Raw genomic sequence first — 24,127 nt, 5'->3', positions numbered from 1 at the left:
TGTGTGGCTGCAGGGCCGGGAGAGAGCACTTGTTCCCGCAGGTGGGGGATGCTACTCTTGGGCCTTCTCTCACTATCTCTGCAGGCAAAGGGGGAAGAGTAAAATGGCAGTGGAAACTTTAGTTCAATTTTTCTGCCTGGCAAGAAGGTGTTCAGAGTCTCAGCAGGGTCCCTCTAGGGGAGTAGACCCCACTGCCTGTAGCTCTCACATGTGGGGTGAGATAATAGGTTCTCAGTTCATCTCTCGCCTGTAGGAAGCTAACGAAATCAGATAAAGAGAAAAGAAAGAGAAAAACACAGCTCTCTTGGGGGAGGGGGTGGACGTTTTTCCTTTGAGATGTTCCATATACCTGTAAGTTGCACTCCAGGAGTTGCAGCTTGCCTCAGCATAGGTGTCCTGCAGGTATGACTCCTCTCTCTGCTGGGCTCCTATTCTTCAACATTGTTGGGTGTTTTCTGGACTTTATCCTTCCCTCTAAACAGGAGCTTCTGTCAGAGGCTGGTACCTGTCGGCCATCTTGCCTCTCCTCTGGAACATACTCTTCTTAATACAGTATCTCAAGAATGGAATAAAAAGTATCCAATGTACTCAATACTATTATGAAACCAATATACAATCACCAACACTTTCATACAAATTATAAACCACAACTATAGTCCAGAATGAAGGAGGAAAGAAGTGGATGGAGATGGGAGGAGGGAGGCCAAGAGTAGGGAGGGCTTTTGGTGGGAGCTCACCTAATGTGCACAATGCAAGGGTACATGTCAAAACTATAATGCGTAGAGTATAAACATCTTAACACAGCAAATAATTAACTGATTTGTTGTAAGCCTTCTAAATTGTACATAAAATCAGCACATTGTACCCCATAAATGCACTAATATTATGATTAATAAAAATAACTAAATAAATAAATAGAGTAAATATTAAAAAAGAAAATCCAAATCCCATGCAATTCTTTTTTTATTTATTTTTGCATAAATGTTCATTAATGATATCGATGTATAGTTTTTTTTCTTTCTTGGATCCTTTCCTAGTTTGGGTATCAGAGTGATATTTGCTTCACAGAATGCGTTGGGAAGTGTTACTTCTTTTTCTGTTTTGGAAAAGGTTATGTAATATAGGTACTAGTTCCTCTTCAAAAGATTGGTAGCATTCATATGTGAAGCCATCTCATCACTTTTATTTTTGGGAGGTTTTGTATACTTGATGCTATTTCAGTCCTTGATATAGGTCTATTCAAAATTTCAAACTCTTTCTGGCTGAGTCTAGGAAGGTGGCATGCTTCTACATGTTGGTCCATTTCCTCCAGATTTTCGTATTTCTGAGAATAGAGTTTTTTATAGTAATAATTAAGGATTTTTTAAATTTATAAGGTCTCAGTTGTGATTTTTCCTTTGTCATTTCTGATTGATGATATTAGGGATTTTTCTTTTCTGTTTTTGGTTAGCTTAGCCAAAGGTTTATCAATTTTGTTAATCTTTTCTAAAAAGCAAATTTTTGATTCGTTTATCTTTTAATGATTTCCTTTGTTTTCAATTTGATTTATTATGCTCTAATTTTGATTATTTCCTTTCTTCTGCTGGGTTTTGTGTTGGACTGTTCTTTCTTTTCCAGTTGCTTGAGATGTCCCATTAAGTTATTGACTTCCTCTCTTTCTGTTTTCTTAATGAAGGCTTCATGTGCTATAAATTTCCCTCTTAGGACTGCCTTTGCAGTATCTCACAGGTTTTGATAACTCATCATCATTTTGTTCATCATAATTGTGTTGAACAAAATCATCATAATTTTGTTCCATAAATTTCTTAATCTCATCTTTGACCCAGCTATCATTTAGCATTAGGTTACTTAGTTTCCATAACTTTGTTTGAATAGAAGGATTCCTCTTGCTATTGAGTACAACTATTATTCCATGGCTGTCTGAGATGATACAAGGAATAATTTCTATTTTTTTTTTATATTTGCTGAGGTTACACTTCTGTCCTAGGATATGATCTATTTTGGAAGATGATTCATGGGCTGATGAGAAGAATATATATTCAGTTTTGTTAGGATAAAATGTTCTGTAGAAGTCTATAATGTCCATTTGTTCTAGGGTTAGGTTTAAGTCTAATATTTCTTTGCTTAGTACCTTCTTGGAGGATCTATCCAAAACTGCCAAAGGGGTGTTGAAGTCTCCAACTATTATAGTGCATAAAGATATCTAATTGTTTATACCTGTTTAGGTTTGCTTTCTAAATTGATGAGCATTTTGGTAGGGTGCATAAATGTTAATTACTGAAATTTCTTTGTGTTGAGTGTTTCCTTTGACCAATATGTAGTGTCCATCATCTTTCCTTATCTTTGTTGGCCTGAAAACAATTTTATCTGCCAATAAAATTGGCACCCTGCTTTTTTCATATTGCCATTTGTGTGTATTATAGATGTCCATCTCTTCACCCTTAATATTTTTTTATCCTTTAAGGCTGGGGTTCTCAACCTCCCTAATGCTTCAACCCTTTAATACAGTTCCTCATGTTGTGGTGAACCCCAACCATAAAATTATTTTTGTTGTTACTTCATAACTGTGATTTTGCTACCATTATGAATCATAATGTAAATATCTGATATGCAGGGTGGTGTTAGGCAACCTCTGTGAAAGGGTTATTTGACCCTCAAAGGGGTCGTGACCCACAAGTTGAGAACCTCTACTTTAAGGTAAGATGAGACGCTTGTATACAAGAGAAATATGGATTGAGTTTTTGTATCCAGTCAGCCAACCTGTGCCTCTTTAGAAAATAATTTAAGCCATTCACATTAATTGAGAGAATTGATAAACATGGTAGTGTTTGGTTGTCATGTTTTTCAAATGTACAGGGGATGTTTTTAATCCTTTCACCACTGTGGATGTTAAGTTCTGCTCGAAGCTTTCTGGATGTGTTTACTTTGGTGGTGAACAATTGTGCTGATCATTATAGAGGATGGGTCTGAGAATATCCTAGAGAGCTGGTTTAGTAATGGCAAGTTTCTTCAATAGGTATAAGTCAGTAAGTATTTCTGAGTTCTCCATCACAAATGAAACTCAGTTTAGCTAGATACAGTATCCTGGGCTGAAAACTGTTTTGTTTTAGGAGATTTAAGATTCAAATACCATCATCTTCTGATTTGAGAAGTTTCATCTGAGAGATCTGTCGTCATTCTAATATTCTTCCCCTTATAGCTAATGCTTTTCTTACATCTGACTACTTGCACAATTTTCTCCTTCATCTTAACTTTGGGAAAGTTAATTATGTTTCTAGGAGATGCTTTATTTGGATTGAGTCATGCTAGGGTTCTGAAACTGTTTACTAAATGAATTTCTGTGTCTCTTGCCCTGCTTAGGAAATTCTCCTTCATTGTATCTTGGAGTAGAACATCAGTGCCTTTAGGAACATCCTCTTCTCCTTCAGGAATTCCTATAAGGTAAATGTTTGCTTTTTTGGAGTGGTCCCACAACTCTCTCAGGGAATGATCAGATTTTGCTCTCCATCTCTCTGCCTCTGTGAGTGTTTGAAAACATTCAAAAACTTTGTCTTCATCAAGGAATATAGCAGTGTCTCAGGTTACAAAATCAACACTCAAAAATCTGTAGCCTTTATGTACACCAACAGTAGCCAAGCTGAAAAAGCAGTCAAGGACTCTATTCTGTTTATAGTAGTTCTAAAGAAGATGAAATATTTAGGAGTTTACCTAAAAAATAATGTGAAAGATCTCTATAAAGAGAACTATAAAACTCTAAGAAAAGAAATAGCTGAAAATGTTGACAAATGGAAAAACATACCATGCACATGGCTGGGAAGAATCAACACTATTAAAATGCCCCAAAGCAATATATAATTTTAATGCAATCCCCATTAAAGCTCCACTCTCATACTTTAAAGATCTTGAAAAAATAATACTCATTTTATATGGAATCAGAAAAAACCTCAAATAGCCAAGACATTACTCAGGAATAAAAGCAAAGCAGGAGGAATCATGCTACCAGACCTCAGATTATACTATAAATCCATAGTGATCAAAACAGTGTGGTACTGGCACAAAAATAGAGAGGTAGATGTATCGAACAGAATAGAGAGCCAACAGATGAATCCAACTACTTACCGGTACCTGATCTTTGACAAGCCAATTAAAAACATTGAGTGGGGAAAAAATTCCCTATTTAACAAATGGTGCTGGGCAAACTGGCTGGCAACTTGTAGAAGACTGAAACTGGTCCCACACCTTTCACCATTAACTAAGTTAGACTCTCACTGGATTAAAGACTTAAACTTAAGACATGAAACCATAAAAATACTAGAAGAAAGTGTAAGGAAAACATTTGAAGAAATCGGCCTGGGCAAACATTTTATAAAGAGGACACTCCAGGCAATTGAATCAACATCAAATATACACTATTGGGACCTGATCAAACTAAAGAGCTTCTGCACAGCCAAGAACACAGTAAGTGAGGCAAGCAGACAGCCCTCAGAATGGGAGAAGATTTTTGCAGGTTATGTCTCCGACAAAGGTTTAATAACCAGAATCCATAGAGAATTTAAACGTATTAGCAAGAAGAAAACGAATGATCCCATCTCAGGGTGGGCAAGGGACTTGAAGAGAAATTTCTCTAAAGAAGATAGGCACATGGCCTACAGATATATGACAAAATGCTCTCTATCCTTAATCATCAGAGAAATGCAAATCAAAACTACTTTTAGATATCTAACTCCAGTAAGATTAGCCCATATCACAAAATCCCCAAACCAGAGATGCTGGCATGGATGTGGAGAAAAGGGAACACTTCTACACTGCTAATGGGAATGTAAACTAATACGTTCCTTTTGGAAAGACATCTGGAGAACACTTAGAGAACTAAAAATAGACCTGCCATTTGACCCTGCAATTCCTTTATTAGCTATATTCCCAGATGACCAAAAATCACATTACAATAAAGATATTTGTATCAGAATGTTTATTGCAGTCCAATTCATAATTGCCAGGTCACGGAAAAAGCCCAAGTACCCATTGATCCACGAATGGATCAACAAACAGTGGTATATGTACACCATGGAATACTATGCAGCCATAAAGAAAGATGGAGACTTTACATCCTTCATGTTTACATGGATGGAGCTGGAAAATGTTCTTCTGACCAAAGTATCACAAGAAGGGAAGAAAAAGTATCTAATGTACACACTGCTATTATGAAATTAATTTATACCTTTTATATGAAAGCTATAACCTAATAACAGCCTAAGAATATGAGGAGGGGGAGGGGGAATTGGGTGGAGGGAGGCGGATTGGAGGGATCACTTCTGTGGTTTATCTTACAAGGGTACAAGTGAATCTTTCTAAGAGTAGAATATGACTGTTTTGGCACAATAGCTAGGTAAATGACATGAAGGCTATTGTAACCAGTTTGATGAAATGTTTCAAGTTGTATGTGAAAACACCACACTATACCTCAGAAATGCATTAATGTACATAGTTACCATTCAATAAAAAAAAAACTTTGTCTTTAATTTCAGAGACCATTTATTGTGCCTGCTCCACTCTATTTCTCAGGAATTCCTCTGTATTTTGGAGCTCCTCAAATAACTTTCATTTCATTGAGCTCTGCTATCTCTTTCCTCATTGTGTCCATATCCTTGGACATTTTTGTCTTTTAATTCATTGATTTCTTGAGAAAAATTTTACGCAACTCTTTGGATTTCAATTTCTGTATTTTCCTCCATTCTATTAATTTTATTAGCCACCCATATTCTGAATTCTATTTCTGACATTTCAGCCATTTATTTATGAATGGCATCTTCTCATGTATCTCCTTTATAGTTCCTTGGGGGAATTGATCTACTCTGATTATTCATGTTGTCAGAGTTTTCCTGCTGGTTCTGCCCCATGATTATTTTTCACAGTTTGGCTAGTGAAGCTAGTAGGTTGAAATTGAATTGAGGGCTCTAGGAGTTGTAGTTAACCAGCCCTTCACCAAAGAGTTGGGACTGGTGACTGTGGCTTTTCACCTACAGCTTTACAAAGATCCATTTTAGCCCTGCAGCCAGACTGTGACAACCTGATTGATGTGATGGGGCTAGGTAACTCTGTCTGTATTCAGCCAGTCTCTATCTAATCTTAGTGAGTCAGGGTATCTGGGTTGAAATCTCAGCTGGAGAGAGAAACGAGCAACTAAGACACCTCACTCCCACCAGTGACAATTAGAAGAAGAGAATCAGTTCCTTCCACTAAAACACAACCAGGGCTCAACTTTGGAAGGTCCCTAAGTGGCTGGCCCAGATCAAGAGTTCCATATCAATTGTCTCAGGAAGCACAATCACTGTTCAACTGGGAGAGTTCAAAAGGACTCCAGCAACCAAAGAGCAGGGATCCACTAGCAGCTCAGTGCGGCTCCCTCTCGAGCTCAATGGAGTCAGGAAGTCCCGCTCATCAAAAGAGTTAGTCCGGGGGTTTGATGCCTCCTTCTCCACCTTATACCACAGCCATGCCCTGCCACTGGTAACCCAGCTGGGCTATGGCCTAGTCAATTCCAATAAGCAAATGTGCCAGGGGTATGTGCCTGTCAGAGTCACATGGGAGTCAGTGTGTCCTTGGCCGGGCTGCTGCACTTTGCCACCATCAGGCAAGAGGAGGAGCTCAAGCCTGGCTCCCTCTGGTGCTCAATGAGGACCTTGGAAGTGTTCCCCCAGTCTGTCCAGAGCCAGTGGTTACCATTGCAGCGTGTTCTTCTTGCCCACAAAGGAAGCGCTTCAGACCCCAACTGCACTCCTCTTCTGGTACCCCTGCAGGATAAAGTTTGGCTTCCTCTGCCAGACCACTGAATCAAGGAGATGTCTTTCTAAAATTTGACCCCAGCAGTAGCACACCATCACCACCACAGTGGATCTCCACACTGTTGCTGCTGCGTCTTTGCTGCCATAGCGCTGCCACCCGAGCTGCTGCCCTTGATGTCCCCTGGCCCCCACTGCCATGCACTTTCAGGTCCTGGACCAGTACCCCTCCCCCTATATCTCCCCACTTCCACTCCTGTCACAGTTTTAGTGAAGAAGCACTATGGCCCATGCAATGCCCAGCCCTCACAAGGAACTGCCAGATACTCCAGGCTCTGCAGAGGGCAGGCCTCCAGACTCCCAGGCTGGGGGAAGCATAGATTGGGATGCCAGAATGGTGGGAATACTATTTGTTCAATTTTTATGCTGAGCAGGAAAATGCCCAGGGTCACAGAGGGATCTCTCTAGAAAAGGAGTCTTGACATTTAGCTGTTCACTCCCATGGGGTGAAACAAGTGGTCTTCTGTTCATTGCTCGCCTGTAGAAAATACACAGTCAGCCACTCTCTTGGATGAGGGAATGAACTCTCTTCCTTTTTGAGATGGGTTTTGTATCTGAAGTTTTTTTCCTTGGAGTCCCAGATTACCTCAGCAGGGATGATGTGAACTCATCAATCCTCTCTCAACTCAGCTCCTGACCTTCAGCTTTATTGGGGTCATTCTGAACTTTATCTCTCTGGACAGGAGCCTGTGTTGAAAGCTGGTTCCAGTCAGCATCTTACTTCCTCCAAATCCCATGCAATTCATAACTAACTCATGAGAAGGGATGAATGTTGATTATATTTGGCAGACTAGGTAAACTGCTGAGTGCCCAGTGCCTAAAAACTGACATTTTTGGTGCAACTTTAGAAAATAATATTCTGTATGAATAAAATACTCAGACAAGTTTAAGAGTGGACCCACCAAGGAGTAGAACTGACAATACTTTGTTACATGGGTGGAATGAAAGAGAAAATGGGAATAGTGTTTTAGGGTGTCCATGGCAAGAGGGAGTAATGATGAAAGTTCTTGGACTATGTTTCTGGGATCACTGGTGAGAGTGAATGCAGGGCTGTGATTTGAGGTAGAGAGGTAATATAGAATTAAGTGGACTGAGCCAAACCTTAATAAAGAAAAATATAAATTGATCAATAGGTTCATTTTACCTTAATCATTTTTTTTTTTTTTTTGCTGAATGTGTTGTGCTCACCTATATGTTGGATCTTGATACACTTTGTTATTTCATTGTTTTCAGCACCTCAAGTGTGTTGCTTTTTACTAGACACAATTGCTTGTCCTCACTTAATATAAAACCTGTCTTTGTGATAAATCATTAATCTTTTATGCCTATAGGGTAATATTTTCAGCAGTATCATCTCATGGAAATATTTCCCCATCTTCTATATGATTTGCATGCACTGGGTCTCCCAAATAATCCCAAGTAAAGCTGAATAAATTCACTTAAAAAATTAGGTAATTAATATTTGTTCATTATATTCTTTAGTCAAATAATATTTTTGAAAAATTTACGTGCTTGATCTAGACACACAGTGCCTATTTTGTGTCTAATATTCTGGATACTGATAATACCTTTTTTTCTGCCAAATTCCAAATCAGTGTATTCAAAGTTAAATATTTTGTCTTTCCCTAAATCCATGTCTTGTACTTCCTTATAACCAGGAACAGGGATTATCAAACTTGTCTTAGATTCCTTCTTTAATCACACAAACCCATCACAATTTTAATTATGTTCAGGACATGCTACCCCAAGTATATGGCATCAAGCATTTGAGAAAACAAAACAAGCAGGAAAATCACTCTCACCTTTACTTTGCCTATATTTGAGAAGTACCTTCTCTATACCCAGAGGAACAAAGTTGAGGACATGGAGATGACAAGAATAATCTTAACCAGCAGGTCTGGCTAAGTTTTCTCCAAGTTCTTACCTCTAGTTCAGACTCATTTGTTCTCCAGTCATATTTCTTTGCTACTGTTCACTCTTCATCAAACCTAGACAAGAAATATACAAATGTAACTGTTTCTATGAGTTTTTTATTTCCTAAGTCTCCTACGTCACATAAAGCTTATTAAGAAATAATTCTATATACTTTTATCTTAGTAATCTGTCTTCTGTTATAGAATCCACACTCATGAATCCAGCAATAGCTGAGGATAATTATTTCTTTTCCCCTATAATTTCAAGCTCTGTTACTTCTAAAATTACATTTGCACCCATACCTTCTCTTTTATCTACCTGAGTTCAAGTTGTTATTATCTCCTGCCCTATTTGAAATTCTAATAATATCCTACCTAGATTGTGCCCTTTGCTTCCAATCCATTGTTTATAGAGCTATCAGAGTGATCTTCACGAGTAATGATTTGACTAAGAAACTCCCTAACTTAACAGCCATCTTGCTTACTAGTATGTTTTTGTAGCTTCTTCACATGATTTTTAAGGCCCTTCATATCTTTAGCTCCAGTCTGTTAATACCACACCAGTATAGAGTCCTTTCTTTGTCATAGGCTTGAGTTCCTTCTAGCCATGAAAAGACATTACTAGGGTCTGCATCAAGTTGAAGCAATATCTGTATCATTGTGGAAAATTCCACCATCTAAATTTCTCTCTTTCCTGTTACCTTGTCCTAAAATGCAAGAAAGCACTGGCAGTCCTTGTCTTCACTTACAAGCCAAAAGGAGAAATATGCTGTACTTTAATTATACTCTTTTTTGGACTTAGTAAGTTTGTCTCTTCCACAGTTAAGAGCTTCAACTCTTCCTACATTTGACTGGTAGATATGCAAATTCCCTGGGCCTTCATTGAATTTCTTATGCCCTTTCTTTCCAAAGTGATGTTTTATAGCTCTTCTGTGGCTTTTGCTCATATATGGCACAAAGTAGGTAGAATTTGAAAACTTTAAGTAATAATCAAATATATACAGATACATTTAGAATCCTTTCATGTAACTATCATTCACAACTTAGCACCTGTTAGAAAGAATGGAATGCTATTGTATTTAACACAAAACTTCAGTTGTTCTAATAAAATGTTATCTGCCAATGAACAGCTAAGTGGGAAAAATAATGAATCTTGCATCTTGTAGGTTTGTCTTTCTCTTGACTCTAAATTCACAATAGATCAGCTACTGCTTGCCTATTCCCCTTTTGTAATTCCTAACATTATTTTGTATCATTCTGCTTCTTTACTTTTCATTCCTACATTTAATATATTTATATTTGTTCCCTTTATCCCAGGAAAAGTTCAGTTACTTTTCCTCTGTTGCTAAATCTTCCTTAATATCAGGTCAAATCTTCTAAAGAAGGATATAGATTTTAAGGAGAAGTGAAAAAAGCGGGCATTTAATTATTGCAAGAAAATATTAAGTTAGGGAAGAGGAATGACTTCTCAGCCATATAGAAAGTGCTTAGTGAAAGAGATTTGAAATATTTTTTAGGATTTCCCAGTAGTCTGGGTAGCTACACATCTGACTTTCCCCAGAGTTTCTTTCAAAGGACTATGGAGGGATCACCTCTATGATTTCTCTCACAAAGGTACAAGTGAATCTTTCTAAAAGTAGAACACAATAACTAAGAAAATTACATAAAGGCCATGTTAACCAGTTTGATGAAAATATTTCAAATTGTATATGAAAACACCAAACTGTACCCCATGATTGTATTAATGTACACAGCTATCTTTTAATTGAAAAAGGACTATTAGAATTAGTTTCTTATTCTTTTATATAAAGTATTGTTATGGTTTTCTTTTATAAAGTAATGAATACACATATGAGATAATTTTTAAAACATAATAAGTTGAAGAAAGGAAAAAAATATACATAGTTTAAAGTTCTAAAGAGAATGACTATTGCCATTTGAACTATTTCCTTCCTGGCTTATTTGCACGTATCACTTTTATTTTAAAGACTATTTTTGTTTTTAAATTATAATTTTCCATTTTGTTTCTTAACAAAAGTTTAAGACAGTACTTGTTCATTTAGAATCTATAACTACAGTCTAAAATGATAAAATAAGCATATGTGAGAATTTTAAAAGAACATTGTTGCTTTCTCTTATAGAAGAAAATTGTAACTTGTTTTTAGCAATAGTCTAAGAATTTACATCTGTATTACTAATTTAAATAGTATTGGAAAGCTTATAAGAATCAAGAAGTGGTCCACTACTATAGTTAACACATTGACCTCTTAATATTATCTTATGAGAAAAAAAAAAAAAAAAAACTTGAGAGAGTTAAATCATTTCATGAAAACCTTTATCCAGAAATAATTCTCTCATGAAAATTACTTCAGGCAAACTGCCTAAAATGCAATATTCAAGCTTTAAATTAAAGGTCAAGAATATGTTAATGAGAAGCATGCAAAGTTCAGAATCCTTTCATCTCTACTGACCAATTGTCCTTCTAACTCTGCAATTGGTCCGTACTCTTGGCTCCATAAATACCTTTTAAATCCCATTAGTTCATGTTCCTATGTTGCTTTCCAACTCCACTGAGCAGCAGAACAGTTCTAGAAATCATGTTTACCATAACTCTGAGGAGAACTTACCAAATTATAAGTTAAGAAATGTTATTTCCCAGTCACATGTCCTATCTCCATCATGATGCTGTTATCCATTGAGACTATAACTGAAAGATTTCAAATATGTAACCTATCTACCACCATTATCCACTTCTATACCCAAGCTTGTCCTCAGGATCATTCTTAACATAGAACTCTGGAAACCACTGATTCTCAATGGAACTTGATACTTAAAACTTTCTTATCATCTGTTGAAGTTCATTAATTAAATTGCACAGAAACAGCCTATTAAGAAAATGGATATACTTCTTGTTACTTGCTATACCATGTGACTAAATAAAGCTCTGGAAGCCTTGAGACAGAGGTCCCTCTTGCGTCTTGTAGGTTTGTCTTTCTCTTGACTCTAAATTCACAATAGATCAGCTACTGCTTGCCTATTACCCTTTTGTAATTCCTAACCTTATTTTGTATCGTTCTGTTTCTTTACTTTTCATTCCTGCATTTAATATATTTATATTTGTTCTCTTTATCCCAGGAAAAGTTCAGTTACTTTCCCTCTGTTGCTAAATCTTCCTTAATATCAGATCAAATCTTCTAAAGCAAGGATATAGATTTTTCTTTTGCAATAATAGCCAAAGTAACAGTGACTTTAAAAATATAAAAATTATTTTTCACATAATAGTCTGAGGGAAAGTAGTCCAGAACCAACATTGGCTACATGGTGTTCAGGGACCCAGCTTCTTTCTCTCTTCTTAATGTGCCATTGTCGATGTTGAATACTAGCTTATGTCTTACATGGCTACTCTAGCTACTGCTATCATGTTCACATATTGGCTAGCTGGATGAAGAGAGGAAAGTAGAGAGCTGAAACCCTTTTCTTAGTGGCATAACCCAAAAGTTTCACACATCACTTTTGCTCAAATCTCATTGCTAGAACTTAGTCACAGCCCATATCTGACCAAAAGAAATACTGGAAAATGCAGTTTTCATCTAGCTGACCTTATGCTGAGCCAAAACATGAAAGTTCTATCATTAAACAAATAAGAGAAGAATGTATATTAGAGACAGATAGCCAGTTGTCCCAAACTACTCTTTCTCAGACTAACCATCTCTCTTAACTCTTCTGAATTTCTCCTGAAGTTGTATCTGCTCTGTTTGAGTTACATAGAATTGGACCATACCTATAGTTCTTTCACTATAGAAGTGTGTAAAGTTCCTTGACTCCTTTCACCTTGGAAGATTAATTACAGACTTAATTAATTAATTCTAGAAGTGTGCTCTCTAAGATCCTGATTCTCTTCACCTTGAAAGATTAATTCCAGATTTCATGTTTATTCATCAGAATAGATGCAATACTAGTGAAAGGATATGGATTAGGAAGTCAGAAATCCTAGATGTAGGACCTTGGGGGAAATTATTACATCTTTCTAGCTTCTATGTTATCCTTGCAGAATTACAGTGAACATTCAGTGAAACAATGTATGTGAAAGGCTTTTTGAGGTGGAAAACTATTGAAATGCTTGTGACTACTCCATTTCTTGGTAATATTTTACAACTGTATCTCTACAGCTTCCTAATTTTACTTTCCATTCCATCATTTACTTTTCTAGGGTTCCAACTCTTAGCTCTTATCTCTCCTTATCATTGGCACAGACATAGATCAATTATCCTTGGAATTACTTTAGAGAGGTTAAGAATACCTATTCATGTACATTTTATTGGGGTTGGGTTTTTAGTTGCTTAGATTGGCATTCATTTCCATTAGTACTCCATACCCTGTATGAACTCTACTTGGGCCTACCTAATTAAGGCTTGGGTTTTTAGTGTTCATTCTAATCCTTGACAGTATTTAATTTTTACTTTCCTTTCTTGGGTCATTTTGTATTCACTTCAGCTATTTAGTATAACTAATTTTGGCCATATACAAATGTTGTTAAATTATAGCAGTTATACTAGTAACTATAGTGACATGTGTTCCCTGTTTTCAATCAGAAAAGAGAAACTCAAGTTCACATGAAAAAGTTTTATTTGTTTGTTTCAGAGAAAAGGAGTATTCATATCTATAGTAGTGCTCATTATGAAAGTGAGTACCTTATGTAAGCAGGGTCATAATATAAGATATTCAGGGTTTTATATTTTCAGGAAATGGAATGACATGTGACATTAATTATTCTCTCATAAAGAGCTGATGATGGATTTAAAATATGCTATTTTAAAATTTTGCAGGGTTTATTAGGAATAGATTAGAGTAATAAACTTCAGGTATGCTCTGAAGGGTTGCTGGCATTATATAGGTTAAATTTAATGATTTAGAATACATTTGAAATGATTATGCTTCCAATAAATGAGAAATGCAAGCAAGAGAAAAGTGGTGTCTATTGAGGGCCTACTCTTAACCATATTTTATACTACTTGTTTACATGAAAGTAATTAAACATTAACAGCAATCCTAAGTGATAGGTATTATTAAGTCTTCCTTTTCATAATAAGGAAAATGAAATTCAGAGAGATTAAGTATATTGCATAAGTCACAGAGGTAGTAAGCTCAGTACAAATCCAAATTCTTCTGCTCCAAAGGCATTATTCATTCTTCTAGATCATACTGTTTTCTGGAAACACATAAAGGTAAAACATACATATGTTTTGAAATAAATGTTATTATTTTAAAATATATTAAGACATCAATTTGAAACTTACAATTCATAACTTTTGTAGGGAAAAAATGAAGTTTGGATATTGTCAAATGATGCGGTATATCAAAGTCTAACAATTAAGTTAGTGAACTTGCTACCACGTGCTTACATTGGTAGCATTATACAAACTCAGTATGGTTTCATAACCTTGGTAAATAATAAATATATAAGTGTCTCACAGCTATGTTTGTTTCAGCATGTGGTGGTGTCTTGTTGAGTGGTGTTCATCATTATTATTGTTGCACTTTTTGTGTCATTGCAACAATGTCAGAGGTCAAATTAGACTAATGAACAAACACCAAATATCTTGCTAAACTTGGAAAGCATGGAAGTGAAATCAGAAGCATGTTACTTCAAGTTTATGGAGATAATGCCATGAAGAAAATGGCAGTGTAAAAAAGGATTAAACATTTTTCTGAGGGGAAATAAAGCATCACTGATGCAGAGAGGTCAGAGTGGCCAATAATGAGAAGAAGTGATGAAAATATGACTACAATTCACTAAATTGTGCTTGAAAATAAACAGCTAACTATGGGAAGCACAGCAGACCAAGTAAACATTAGTAGAGAAACAGAAAAGTCTTAACTGAAAGTCTTGATATGAGAAAAGTATAGCTCTAGCATCGTGATAATTCACGAGCTCACATGGCACTGAGTTTTTAGCCAGTGAACAAAAATTGTATTTTAATATCCTCTCTGCTCATCTGTGATAGTAGTCATGTGCCCCCCAATGACTTTTGTCTTTACCTGAAGATAATGGAAATATCGAAATGAAGACATTTTGATGACATTCAGGACATCAAGGGTAATAAAGTGAGAGCTCTGATGACCATTGCAGATAGAGTCCCAAAATTGCTTTGAAGGTTAGACTAGGTACTAGCATCAGTGCATAACTGCTCAAGGGGAGTACTTTGAAGATGACCATAAGGATATTCAACAATGTGGTATGTAGCATTTTTTCTAGGATGAGATTATGTACTTGTCAGACCTCATGTAATCTATTCTTTTCAAAATTTACTGCTGACTAAGCTTGCAGTATAAAAGTTTTCAGATACAATTAAGGAGTGAAACATTTTAAAATAAATACCAGAAATATAGTTTTTCTTAAGTATGTCAATTAAATTATATTAGCTTACAATTAATATTCCAAAAATGAGCAGCTGATAACTGTGCAGCTGAATTACTAAAACCTACTCTTGGTACTTTCTATAGAATGTGTAAAACATGGAGTGTACACTGTAAAATTTTAGTTATGATCTTTCAGTGAAGAATGTAGTTGATTAAGTTGGTCTTTATTCCAAGTCATGTCTAAAAAAAAGAAAATCCTTTTATTAGAAGGACATTTGCACTAGATTGTTCATTGCAGCTCAATTTACAATTGCCAAAATGTGGAAGCAGACTAAATGCCTACCAATCCAGAAATGGATTAACAAACTGTGGTATATATATACCATGGAATATTATTCAGCCACTAAAAACACTATACCAAAATAGCACACTGTAACCCATAAATGCATTAATGTACACAGTTAAGATTTAATAAAAAAAGTAAAGATGGAGATTGTACATCTTTTGTACTACCTTGGATGGAGGGGAACACAGTATTCTTAGTAAAGCATCACAAGAATGAAGAAGCAAGAATCCAATGTATTCAATTTTTATATGAGGACAATTAATGACCTAGTACATGGTGGGGTAGGGGAATGGGGGAGTGGAGAGAGGGAAGAAGGGGTGGGTGAGAGGTCATGGTGTCTGGCACACCTCTTGGGATAAGAATACATTTATAAGAAGGACTTTTCCTGACAAATGCAATTAGTGTAACCTGGATTTTTGCTCCCTCAATAAATCCTCAACAATAATAAATAAATAAATAATACAATTTTATTTGAAAAGTTTTTTTAAAAAGTATGTTGACAGATTCCACATTTTCATTGATGAGTTGTTATTCAGACATGTATTCCCTCAAAGAAAATATTGTGATTAATCATGCAGTAATTCAAATTGCACTTAACCTGGTCTAAGTCCTAATATTTGAGTTATAAATTCCAAAAATGAATAGCCCAATGTTTATTCTATGGATTAAAGTCAAAATTCTCTAATTTTAAAAAGTTCAAAAGAAGAATAACTGTAGTATTAAAAGACAGTGTAAACTTATAATGATCAGAGATCAATTCAATTCCAAGGCCAGGAGATCCCTAAGGTTCTTTCCAACTTTTTCATTTTAGCCCTAGGATAAATGCCATCTTCTCCCTCTTCTGAGTATACACACCATGTAACCTTTACACGTTAAAGCTCTGATCATTTTAATTTTACATATCCTATATTATTTGAAAATTCAAAGAAAATAAGAAATTTCCCTTTTTCAAACTTGCAAAGCCAGAATCAATAACATTATAGCTCACATGGCTTTGGTGAGGCATATTACCGGCTAAACTGAGAGCTTACTACTAAGGCGTATCTCCACTCTGGAGAAACTACAGTCTTGGTTCAGAGTGACTATTGGCTAAATTAAATTACCTCAGACACAAAAGCACTGAAACTGGTCCCAAATTGTATAGTCCAAAAGAACAGTCATGTTCACTATGATAATTCAGTATAACTAGGGCATTAACAAACCTAATGTACCTTCTAGTTCAAAAATAATTGAGTGAAGTATAATCTATATAAGGTACTGACCTAAAGCATGTTAAACTATCTTTAATAAGATTTTTCTTCTCACCTAGGTTTAAAAGTTTCCAAAAGCAATTTAATTGCACAGTTGTCTATTTACAACATGACCTCTGCCCAATGTAATAAAATGGAGAAAGAACAAAGCTATTCTCCCATAAGCAGGCCATTCCATATGGGCATGAAAGATATGATCATTGAAAAGACTCTAAGATGAATTGCAAAAGACAAAGTTTACCTATTTTGTAATAATGTAACATTATTACTTTTGAAGCAGCAACATTAAGTGGGCTTGTATGTGCAAGAAATCCTTTTCCATTATAGGATTACGATTTTTCATATTAACTTTAAGCACTTTCTCCATGTTATTACTCAGAGAAAAATAAACTGGTCATCCTTCAAGGTTATGAAAGCCTTATGAGGATAAATGGTCAACATAAAAGTTTAAATCTCTCTAAAAATCCAGTAGATCCTAATGTATATGAAATTACAGTGTGAGATAACTTCATGTGTGGTGTTGCTTTCACCTTCCCTGAAACCTTAACTCCTTGAAATGAGTTTTTCACTTTTCTTCCACATCAAGAGTATGAAACCACATGCAGTAGAAACTTACAGGTGTACTATTTACTTTATGAGTCAGTCCATTATTATTATACACTCCATCTGAAGCTAAGGAAATAGGCACATAGCATTTTCCTAGTGCTTTACCTCAACTGTGGTAAACCTAGGCTTTCTTCCCCAAAGCACCAATACATTTTGGTTTCATAAATTACAGAGAATACATGTATACTATGACATGAGACAAATACTTGAACTATTATCATCTGCAAAAAGAGGGTGAGGTGAGCCAAAATAAATAAGTGAATGTGCTCTGAAATCTTTAATAAAAAGGTTTACTCCCATTCTTTGTGGGTAGCAAACTGGTCTGACAAGCTTTGCTTTAGCATTTAGCATAGTTTTTGACATTAAACTAGAAAGACATTATGACATTTGTAAGTTCACCAACACTGAAACTTCACAGGTAAACTGTAAGAGTTGCAAAAGAAGGGTGTAAAGAACATAACTATGCACATAGTTTATGGTAAATGTTAACCTACTGTTCACATTGTTATGCTCTAATGGGAGAGTCTTCTAATAATATGAGAAAAGCAGGGGGGCAGGTTGTATTCCAAAAACTCTCATAGAGTTTTGAAGGCAGTATTTTGCATCTATACAGTAAAACTATGTATTATAAGTTCATGAAAACAAAACTTTATTTGGAACAAAATATACACAAAAATTATGATAAATGAACTTAGGAAAAATCATTAATCCCCCTATTTAATATTATCTACTATAAAGTTAGCAGATCTCAGTCAAGTTATGCTCTTTTACCCTCAGAAAATGGGGTCATAAAGGTGATAATGGTCAAATATAGAATTGAACTCTCTTACCACAATAAATACACTTTATTGATTTAAGTCAGATATTTATATTCTGAAAAAAATGTTTAATAGTATTAACATTTCAATCATTAGTCTCATGCTTCATTAGGGTAAATTTCATAGCATTCTTATCAATCACTTTTTTTTTAATAGGCACCATGTGCTTAAAGGGAAAATTTTGCAAATGTCTTTATTTTGCCAGGGAAAGTAAGGTTAGCAATTATGTATTATCAAATAGGCTGTTCACCTTTACCTGTAAAAGTAAATGGTTATTCCATCCTATGTTGAACATTTGTTATGCTGGAAAGTATTTTGATCTCCCTAAGTTTCCCATCTCTCTTACACACTTCCCAAAGTTAATGGAACCTACCATAGTCAAATGAGAAAAAGATACAGAGGTTAACTGAAATTCATATCAGTAGCAGGATATTCTAAATTTAAGGATAATTAAGAATGAAGGAAGGATAGTGTTCAAGAAATACTGCTGGAAGAACTAGATAGTCACATGCAAAAAATGAATTCAGACACAGATATTAAATCTTTTATAAAAATTAAGTACAAGTAGATCATAGCCCTAAATTTAAAACTCAAGACTAAAACTTTTAGAAGATACCACTGGAGAAAATTCAAGTGACTTTTGGTTGGTGATGAAGTTTTAGATGTAACACTAAAACGACAATTCATGAAAAAAAACATTGATAATATAAACTTCATTAAAATTAAAAACTTCTGCTCTGTGTAAGCTATCGTTAAGAGAATGAAAAGATAAGTTGCAAAATAAAAGAGAATATTTGAAAAATACACATCTGACAAAGGACTAACATCCAAAACATACAAAGAACACTTTTAACTCAACATTAAAACAATAAAGAACTCAATTCAAATATGATGAAAAAATATGAACAGATATCTTACCAAAGTATATATATGAGTGGAGGAAAGTAAGCATATGAAAATACGTCATCAGGAAACTGCAAATTAAAACAACAATAAGATACCACTCTATGCCTATTACAATATCTAAAATACTAAATACTAAAACACCAAATGCTAGAGAGAATGTAGAGAAACTATAACTCTCATTTATTGCTGGTGGAAATGCAAAATGGTATAGACACTTTGGAACAGTTCATCAGCTTTTGATAAAACTAAAAATATTCTTACCATACAAATCCAGCAATTATACTCCTTTGTATTAACCCAAAAGAGTTAAAAATTTGTTTACACAAAAATCAACACATAATGTGTATAGCACTTTTATTTTCAATTGCCCAAACTTGAAGCAACCAAGGTCTCTCTCAATAGGTGAATGGCTAAACAGTGGTATATCTAAATAAAATAATATTATTCAGGAATAAAAATAAATGACTTGTAGCAGTGTTCAAAATGACAGCAGAAAAGCAAGCTGAATTCATTACCCTCATCCCACTCACAACAAGCCCAAAATAAATATACAGGACAGTGATTATCATCAGCAATATTTCCAAACTCAAATATAAGGATGAGATAGTTCTCAGGACCACATAGAAGTTAAAAAAAAACCCTCCAAATAGACAGTAAAAGAATCAGACTTGCATATCCATGACACCTCTCTCTAAGTCTGGTTGTTACCAAGCACGCAAAAAAATCTCCCCAAACACAGTTTATACACTGGAAACAATATTATTGCAGTGGAGAACCAGATCCCCTACAATATTGAGTTCCCTGGCAGGACAACTATCCTGGCCTCAGCCCACAGATTCAATTTGGGAGAATGCCTGTAGGAAGAAACATCCCAAGGACCTCTAGAGATAAAGGGTTGATGTAGGACTACTATCCCAGTCTTGAAAACCTAACCTAACCTAAGCCATATTCTCTCATTTTGATTAAAATATGCCAAATGAGAGTGGCTGTTCCGTAGCACCATGCTATAAGACAGCTCTTCTGGGCCCAAACTCATAGCCAGACTTCCCACCCAACAGTGTTATTTTCTTTAAGACCTCATCCATTAGGATGAGTGACATTTTTATTGGTTATTAGAACTAAGGCAAACTTAGGCTTAAGGCACTAACTGTTGCCAATAAGGAGACAACAACCCAATGTAAAAAAAATTTTTTTAATTAAAAATAGATAAATTATAAAAAATCCCTAAGCAAATATATCCAATAAAAAACAAAACAAGCCAGACAAGAAAGAATACAATAAATAACTAATCCTTCAGTGCAAACACATAAAAACATATCCACAAAAATCAACAGAAAACAGGAAGCGTGGCCTTCCCAGAGACAAAGCAAGGAACCAGTGACTAATCCTAATGAAACAACAATAAGTGAACTCTCTTAACAAGAATTCAAAATAGGAGTGTTAAGGAATTTTAGTGATTTCCAAGATAACACAGAAGCAATTTAGCAACTTATCAGAGAAATTTAACAGAGATTGAAATAATCAAAGATCATACAGAAATCTTGGAACTTAAAAATGTACTTCTGAAGAGAAAAAAATTATTAGAGGCTCTCAAGCATAATGTATGAAGCAAAGGAAAGAATAGACAGACTCAAAGACAGACTATTTGAAAATAAGCACTCAGAAAAGAAATAAATATACATTAAAAAGAATGAAGATTGTCTACAAGATATAGAAAATTATTTCAAAAAACCAAATTAAAATGTTACTTGTTTTCAAGAGGAAGTTGAGCAAGAGCAAGGGGTAGAAATATTATTCAAAGAAATAATAAGAGAAAATTTTCCAAAACTTGAAAAAGATATAAATATTCAGGTACAGAAAGGGCAGAGTACACCAAACAGATTTGAACTAAATAAAACTATCCAAGGCATGTAATAATTATATCCTCAAAGGCAAGGACAAAGAGAAGATCCTAAAGGACAAAGAAAAAAGAAGCAAATAATATATAAAGGAGCTCCAATTCATCTGTCAACATACTTCTCAATAAAAACCATACAGGCCAAGAGAGAGGGAGATAACATTTTTAAAGTGCTACAAAGAATATAATGTACCTAGTAATCACTTTCACCAAAGAAATAAAAGAACAACACAATGAAAACTATAAAATGATGGAGAAAGAAATTGAAGTGGGAACAAAAAATTGGAACAATATTCTAGTCTTATGAATTGGAAGAGTAACTATTGTTAAATAACAATTCTAACCAAAGAAATTTATAAATCTAATGTAATCTTCCTCAAAAAGCCAATGACATTCTCCATAGAAATAGAAAAAGAAATGCTAAAACACATACAAAATTTCTAAAGACCCTGAATAATAAAAAAGAATTCTGAGTAAAAAAACAAAACTGATAGCATCACACTACCAGACGTCAAAATATAGTATAAAGCTATGGCAATCAAAACAGCATGGACCTGGCATAGAAAGTGACACATAAACTAATGTAGTAGGTTAGAGAAGCCCAAAATAAATTTACATATTTACAGCCAACTCATTTTTGACAAAGACACTAAGAACATACAATGGGGAAGGGACAGGCTCTTCAGTAAATGGTGCTCTGAAAACTGAATAACGTTATTCAGAAGAATAAAACTAGATCTCTAATTCTCAGCATATACAAAATAAAATCAAAGTAGGTTAAATGTTAAATCTAAGACCTGAGATTATAAAACTACTAGAAGGAAACACTTGAAATATACTATAAGATACTGGTCTGGGCAACATTTTTTGTATAAGACCTGAAAATGTAGGTAAAGAAGTAAAAATAAATGAGTTTGTAGAAAGCTACAAAGCTTTTGCACAGCAAAAGAAATAATCAAAGAAAGCACACAGAATAAGAGAAAATATTTGTAAAATTGCGATAAAGCAAATGTTCTATAATGAGCTATTTTTAAAGAGCTCAAACAACTCAATAACACATGCACAAATCATTTGGTTATAAAATGGCCAAAGATCTGAATAAAAATTTCTCAAAAGAAGATATACACATCCAAGTATATGAAAAAATGTTTAAAATAATTAATAATCATGGAAGCATGAATCAAAACCACAGTGAGATGTCATCTCACTCCAGTTAAAATGGCTTTTATCAAAAAGGCGGGGAGTAATAGATACTGGTGTGGTTGTTAAAGAAAGGGGAACTCTGATACACTATTAGTAGGAATGTAAATTAATAGAGCCAATGTGGAGAACAGCTTGGAGATTCCTCAAAAACTAAAAACTAAAAATAGAATTATCATATGATCCCTTAATTCCCTACTGGCAATTCAGAAAAAAAAAAAAAAAAAGGAAATCAGTAGATTAAAAATATATCTGCACTCCCATTTCACTGTAGCAGTATTCACAATAGCCAAAGTCTAGAATCAACCTAAGTGCCTCTTGTAATTTGTAGCAACATGGATGGAACTAGAAATCATTATGTTAAGTGAACTAAACTAGCACAGATGGGAAAATATTTAATGTTCCCACTCATATGTGAGAGCTACAAAAGAGGATCTCAAGAAGATAGAGTGTAGATTGGTGACTGACAGAAGCAGGAAATGGAAGGAGGGAGAAGTGAATCAACAGATGGTGAATAATAAGTCAAATATACAGTTTAATAATAGAAATAAGACCTAGTGTTTGTTAAATCAGTAGGGTGACTAAACAATAATATATTGTATATTTCAAAATAGCTACAAGAGAATAATTCAAATGTTTCTAGCACAAATAAAAGACAAATCTCTTAGGCAATGGAAATACCAATTGCATTGATTTGATATTTACAAGTTATAAGAATGTACTAATTTATAATATGTACCCTGAAAAAAAAAAGCCAAGTAGTATGTTTAAAATAAAACCTCTTAAATACCATTTAACTTTTGAAAATACCTGTTTAAAAAAGATGAACTAAAACATAAGGAATCCTTAAGTGCATATCCTATGTGCAAGAATCCAACCTGAAAAGGCTAAATTGTATATGATTCCAACTATATGACATTCTGGAAAGGGCAAAACTATACTGATAGCAAAAATATCAGTGATTTCCAGGGGTTTGTGTGGCAGGAAGGGATGACTAGGTAAAGAACACAAAAAGGACAAGGCAATGAAACTATTCTGTATGATACCATTATGGTGTATATATATTACCAAACATTTGTCAAATCCATAGACTGCCCAATACAAGGATTTAAACTTAATGTAGGCCCAAAGCCTGTAGCTCAGGTGGCTAGGGCACCAACCACATGCACCAGAGCTGGCAGATTCAAATCCAGCCCAGGCCAAAACATAGCTGAGCGTTATTGTGGGCACCTGTAGTCCCAACTACTTGGGAGGCTGATGCAAGAGAATCACTTGAGCCCAGGAGTTTGAGGTTGCTGTGAGCTGTGATGTCACAGAACTCTACCCAGAATGACAGCTTGATATTCTCTCTCAAAAAAAAAAAAAAAAAAGAAAAGAAAAAAGAAAAGAAAAGGAAGAAAAAAGAAAAGAAAAAGAAACTTAATGTAATCTATTGACTTTAATTAATAATATTAATTTATCAATATTGGCTCACCAATTATAATGAATGTACATCAATGCAAAGTTGTGAGTTTGGTAGTAGTGGTGGCGAGGAAACATATAGAATATTTGTGGGTTTTTTTCCACTTATTTTTTTCTGTAAACCTAAAACTGCCCTAAAAAATAGAACCTAGTATTAAGGGATATAGTGACTGAGCTGAGAGTTTATTGTGCTCAAAGTCTATTTTTTGCAAAAGGTAAGCATAGAAAGTAGAAATATGCTGATTATATCTGCATAGTAACACTTATTTTATGTAAGAAAATGTCACTTTGATAGTTGATTAAAAATAAAAAAATTTTTCAGATAGTCTTATCAAATAAATACATCTCTCTAATATTTATGGAACAATTCTGTAACCCTGATTTTCTGAAATTACATCTTTTAAAGTTTTAATGTGATGATCTCATACCACATTTTACTAAACATCTTAAGCATTTATTGCGTGGTAAATCATGTGAGAAAATATTAACTATGCATCCCTATCTAAAGCATAAAATAAATTTTTCCCTACA

The sequence above is a fragment of the Otolemur garnettii genome, unplaced genomic scaffold, assembly GCF_000181295.1.
Source record: "Otolemur garnettii isolate 467f Iridium unplaced genomic scaffold, OtoGar3 scaffold00125, whole genome shotgun sequence".
In the NCBI taxonomy this organism is placed as follows: Eukaryota; Metazoa; Chordata; class Mammalia; order Primates; family Galagidae; genus Otolemur; species Otolemur garnettii.
This window is presented reverse-complemented; position numbering follows the sequence as displayed.